This window comes from Seriola lalandi, unplaced genomic scaffold, assembly GCF_002814215.2.
Source record: "Seriola lalandi dorsalis isolate HSWRI2012SDOR001 ecotype SW California unplaced genomic scaffold, Sedor1 jcf7180002054534, whole genome shotgun sequence".
NCBI lineage: Eukaryota > Metazoa > Chordata > Actinopteri > Carangiformes > Carangidae > Seriola > Seriola lalandi.
In genome coordinates, this window is record NW_019525087.1 from 142540 (window position 1) to 149091 (window position 6552).

The following is a 6552-nucleotide window of genomic DNA, read 5'->3' on the forward strand; positions in this document are numbered from 1 at the left end:
GTGTAATGTCAGACCATGCCCCCATCTCATTGTTAATGCTTCCTAAAGACAAGTTTGAGAAATTTTACAGGTGGAGAGTTAACCCCTTACTACTGCATAATCCAGAGTTTGATAAATTTATTTCCTCCCATATCGAATTATTTCTGGAGACCAATTCTGAGACTGCTCCATCGCCCTCTATACTTTGGGAAGCCTTAAAGGCCTACCTGAAGGGACAAATAATCTCCTTTACAAGTCGCAGGAAAAAAGAACACTGGAAAGAATTGGAACTTCTGGAAGCAGAAATAAGGAATTTGGAAAAGGAACATTTTAAAACAAGGTCGGACGGGACTTCCGGCGGCGCCATGTTCATGTAGGACGCAAAAGTTTGAGCTCCGCTGATTAACCAACTTACCAAATCGATATATTAACAAAACTCAGCAAAAACATGCCTAACGACACCACAAAGTTGAGCGCTGGCGACAAACTCGCCAGATATCACTTCAGAAACAAAGAAGGAGGTGAAAAATCGTCGGAACCAGCGGATGCTAACAAGCCTGCTAATCCCGATGAAGCTGGCCCTAGCAAAACCACTGATACCGCCGGGAATAGCTTGGAGGAGATGCTTTGGGCTATCGCCCAGTCGAACCGAGAAATACGGGGAGACATTCTGCAGATGAGTATGGACGTAAAGGAATTTAAAGGCCAATCCAAGGAAGCATTCACACGGCTTGAAACATCAGTTGGAAGTCTAAGTGCACAACTAACAAAGTTGGAAAAGAGAGTCGTTGACGCAGAGGAGCGTATAACAACCACGGAGGAGACCACCGCAACCCACGGAAAAGCCATCGGCTTCCTTCTGCAGCGAGAGGCGGAATTATTTGAACGGTGTGAGGATCTTCAGAACAGACACAGACGGCAAAACCTAAGGCTGTATCAGGTTCCCGAAGGAAGCGAGGGGAGAGACATGTCCGCCTTCATTAAAAAACTACTACCGACGGTGCTGACTAATCTGCCACTAACCGAAGCCGACATCAGGATTGACCGGGCGCATAGAGCACTTATGCCAAAACCAAAAGAAAATGACCCGCCTCGCTCCATCGTGATTAAATTCGCGGACTACACAGTGAAGGAACAGATCCTGCAGCAAGCCTGGAGACAGCGCACAGTGAAGATGGGTGAGAAGCAGATCTACTTTGATAATGACTATTCGCCGGAGCTACAGAGGAAACGCGCTCAGGTCAGATACGTTGTGAAACAGCTGAAGGAGAAAAACGTTAAAGCGAAGTGCATGTACCCAGCCCGACTGAGGATGATGGTGGAATCGGAGGAAAAAACTTTCCAGACGGTGATGGACGCAGCGCCGGTGCTTAAGGATTTCAACATCCAGGTCCGAGTTGACGAGCGGGATAAAGTAGAGCGAGAGCTGGCCAGACACAAATGGGAGACACGGGCCGCCAACGGAGGAGGGCGGAAGGTCAGCATGCTTACAGAAGAAGAATGCAGGTTTTTCTTCCCTTGAAGTGACTGGGAGTATTGAGCAAAAAGTAAGGTTTTTCTATTTCATGAAGACAGCTACGAGCAGCTGTGAATAATTTACTGTTAGATGGGCTAAAGTTAACTGGTCTTACTACCCTCCAATTACAGTGGTGTTGTTGGGCTATACATATCTTTTTCTAGTATTTTTTATTTCTTTATTTTATTTTTTCTTGAAACCTTGTTTCAAGTTTATATTTCTCTTATTAATATATATTTACACTTAGCTGAGTCCAGAATGTAACAATAGCATAGTGTCTGGTCGTTTTGGTTCGTGGCATCAGTTGCAATTGACTCATGAGTGATTTACACTCAGCCACTGTAAGGCAGCAGCAGTTAACCCAACGGAGTGGGTCTGCTGCACAATGTGACATTATCCCAGAGGGTTTCCGCCACCCTCTGCCCAGTTCTACACGGGGACTGGCCAGTACTGGAGACAGGCCAGTTGAGGACTTGGAAGCCAGGGTGTTGTGTTTGATTTCTGATGTTCTATATTGGAAATTGTACATAGTTTCTGTTCTTTTTTGTGTTACTTCCTTGACAACTGATAGGACTTTTACAACAGGTGATGGTGCACTTGACATTTATAAGCTGACTACTCATGATAGTAAGGATTAAAAGAATTGTAATATGGATGGTTTGACTGTAGTTAGCTACAACATAAAGGGCCTGGGAAATCCAATTAAAAGAAAGAAAATACTTAACCAACTCAAAGCTTTACAATGTTCGGTCGCAATGTTACAAGAGACACGTCTCCCTGAGGCAGAACACCTGAAATTAAAGAGGGAGTGGGTGGAACAAATATATAGTGCATCTTACGGAGGAGGGAGGAAAAGGGGGGTTGCTATCTTATTTAGAAGGAATGTTTTTTTTAACTGTGAAAAAGTATTGAAAGATGAGGAAGGCAGATATATTATGGTGATAGGTACGATTGGGGAAAATAGATTTACATTTTTGAATCTGTATGCACCAAATGAGGATTGTCCTTTTTTTTTTAAGAAAATAGCTTCCAAACTGGCAGATGAAGGGAAAGGAATCATAGTGGTTGGGGGGGATTATAACTGTGTACTAAATTTAAGTAGGGACCGACTACCTGCTGAGAAGGGGCCTCGAACTAGAAAAGCAGCTGCTGTTTTGGGAATGATGGAGGGACTGGGCCTGATTGATGTATGGCGATATCATCACCCTAGAGACAGAGACTATACATATAGGTCCCATGTCCATGGGAGTTATTCCAGATTAGACATGTTTCTTGTTTCAAAAGCTGATGTGCACAGAGTGACAGAGTGCAAGATAGAACCCATCACTTTGTCAGATCACGGTCCCATTAAGATGAAAATAAACTTAGGACAAGAAAAACAATTCAGATACTGGAGACTTAATGTCTCAATACTAAATGACCCCCTAATCCAACAGGAATTACGTGACAAGATAAAAGAATATATCGATAATAATGATAACGGAGATGTTACATCATCTACCTTATGGGATGGTGCCAAAGCTGTTGTGAGGGGACATATCATTCAAATTACATCGAGAATAAAAAAACAAAGAGAAGCCAGGAGACTTGAACTGGAGACTGAAATTATTAGGTTAGAAAAAGAACACAAAATATCGAGAAAAAGAAATACATTAGAATTACTAAAACAGGAGAGGCAAAAACTAGAGGACTTGCTCACATATAAAGCTGAGGGAATGCTCAGATTTGTGAAAAGAAAATATTATGAAATGGGGAACAAAGCAAGTAGGATATTGGCTTTTCAGTTACGGAAAGCTCAATCGAACCGCGTGGTACCTAAAATTAAACACCCCGACACAAACAGAATTACCTCCCAACCAAAAGAAGTAGCAGAGGCATTTGCCGCATACTACAAAAAATTATATGAAGGTCAAGAATTAATAGGGAAGGAAGAGAAAATAACAAAACTCCTGGACTCGATCCAATTGAATAGATTGTCACAGGACGAGGCTGAGATCCTATCTTCTCCCATAACAGTACAGGAAATAATAGATAGTATTAGTAAACTAAAGAACAGTAAATCTCCGGGTGTCGACGGATACTCTGGGGAATATTATAAAGTTTTTGTTAATGAACTAGCCCCAATTTTATGTCGGGTATATAACTATGCACTGAATGAAAGGGACCCCCCAAAAACCTGGTCAGAGGCAATTATCACGGTCATACACAAAGATGGAAAGGACCCTACTCAATGTACGGGATATCGGCCGATAAGTCTGCTTTGCCAGGATTTAAAAATCCTGACCTCTATCTTGGCAAATAGAATCCAAAAACACATTCGTAAATTAGTTAACTCTGATCAAACAGGGTTCATAACCGGGCGGCAGGGCACCAATAATGTCAGACGAGCTCTAAATTTACAATCTATTGCCTCTGGTAGAAAGACTCCATCAATGCTTCTCAGCTTAGATGCTGAGAAAGCATTTGATAGACTGGATTGGACATTTTTGGAGCAAACAATGGCTCATATGGGATTTAACGAAACCTTTTTGAATTGGATTAGAGTGTTTTATATGAATCCGCGGTCAAGAGTCAGAGTTAATGGCCAGTGTTCTGATTTCTTTGATCTGGAACGGGGGACAAGGCAGGGGGACGCGCTCTGGCCAGCCCTGTTCGCTCTTAGCATTGAGCCGCTCGCAGAATTGATTAGAAGTAACCCCCTTATACAAGGAATAAGGGATGAGAGTGGAAACCAACATAAAATAGCCCTATACGCTGACGACATATTATTATTTATTGAAAACCCTGTCCACTCAATACCAGCTCTTCTACAAAGTCTTAATGAATATGGTCTGGTATCCGGATATAAAGTTAATCCCAGTAAATCAGAAGCGATGATGGTATCTGGGACATGGCCTAGTCAACTTGATGATATTGTGTCCTTTCGCAGATCTAAACAGGGTTTCAAATATTTAGGGATCGTACTCACTCCTCAGGTAACACAACTATACCAGGCAAATTATAAAAAAACATTTGGGATATTTAAAAATGAACTGGCAAGATGGGATGTGCTACCATTATCCCTTTTGGGTAGAGTAGAGGCTGTCAAAATGAATCTACTCCCTAGAATTCTGTTCTTGTTTCAGTCTCTACCAGTCGGGATTCCGACATCAACCTTTAATATGCTGGACAAGCTTATATCTAAATTTATATGGCAGAATAAGAGACCAAGAGTGAGACTTAAAACGCTCACTCTTGGGAAAGACAAGGGTGGACTTAGCCTCCCCAATTTAAAATATTATTTTTGGGCAGCACAACTGACAGCAGTGGTAGCTTGGATTAACAATGACATAGAATCAGGATGGGTGAACATAGAGCGGAGTTCGTTAACAGCAATACCTTTATCCACTTTAGTGTTTCTAAATAAGCAGTCCCAGAAGAAATTTGAAATTAAAAATGTATGGGTGAAACACACCTTAAAAGTATGGTCTACAGTCCAAAAGAGAATTAGAGGGACAGCTGCCCTCTCAAGGGCTATGCAGATTGATGGAAATCCAGATTTCCCCCCCTCAACAACAGATATCGTTTTTAAGAGATGGGCAGGTAGAAACCTGAGGGTTATTGATCAGTTGCTATGTGACACTGGTGTACGGCCATTCTCATATCTCCAAGACAAATTCCTTCTACCCCAAAGTGATATGTTCCGGTATTTTCAGATAAGGAACTACATCACAAATCATACAGACTGGAATATAATTAAAAATGCTCCAACGAATATAGAAACTTACTTTATTAATATAATTAAGCATCAACTACCTAATAAAAAACATGTCTCCCATATATACAGAAATCTGTTATTAGATATACCAGACAATACTTTATATATCAAAAACAAATGGGAGTTGGAGTTAAATATTATAATCGAGGATGGGGAATGGGAGGCAATGTGCACTGGATGTCATAAAGGTATCAATAGTAACATGTGGAAGGAGTTTGATTGGAAGACGAAGACAAGGTTCTTTAGGACGCCTTCCGAGGTTTCTAAATTTGTAGATAACCCAGCTGCAAAATACTGTTGGAGAGGATGTGGAGAGGTTGGGGACCATTCACACATATTTTGGGATTGCCCAGAGATTCTTCCTTTTTGGAAGGGGGTAAAGAACGAGATAGATAAAGCTCTGGGAATTAATATACTGTTTACCCCAAGTCAGTTTCTTTTCGATCTAGCTCCTGAAGGCATGTACACTAGAGACCAAAAGCACTTGTTACATATACTCTTGATGACTGCTAGGAAAATGGTGACAATAAAATGGATGAATCCACAGCCACCTACAGTGGCACAGTGGAAACAGAAGCTGAGGGAAGTGTATGGAATGGAGGCTTTAACTGCTCAACTACAATTAAGATCTGATGTTTTTGTAAGGAGGTGGCTACCCATAGCAAGATACCTCTCAAACTGAGGGGATTCCGACAGTATGCTGTAATGTCTTAAATAGCCACTTATCTATTTATTTATTTATTATTTTTCAGTCATATGTAGCTATATAAGCTCTCGGGGCCCAAAGGTTTTGTTTTGTTTTTTTTTGTTTTTTTTGCTCTTGTCTTTAGCACTGTCATACATAACGTGTGATGCTGATGCTGTTAAGGAATGTTTGTATTCTCTTTAATAAAAATAAAGTTCCAAAAAAAAAAAAAACAAGGTCGGAAGGCTTATATAGGGCACTCATAAGAAAACGTAACCAATATAATGTAATAAACACATACAAAACAGAGAAAGCTTTACTTAGGACTAGGCAAAGGTACTATGAACTAGGGGATAAAGGAAACAAACTATTGGCTTGGCAATTGAAAAAACAGATCTCCTCCTCCTTGATTCAGAAAATTAAAAAACCTGATAACACTATTACATGTAACCCTAAAGAGATAAATAATGGCTTTCAAAAGTTTTATGAAAATTTATACTCATCAGAGTGTGTAAACACCGTAGATAAATGTGAGAAATTTCTTTCTTCATTGAGTCTACCAAAATTATCACTGCTAGATCAAACTATTTTAGAACAGCCGCTAACCAGTAACGA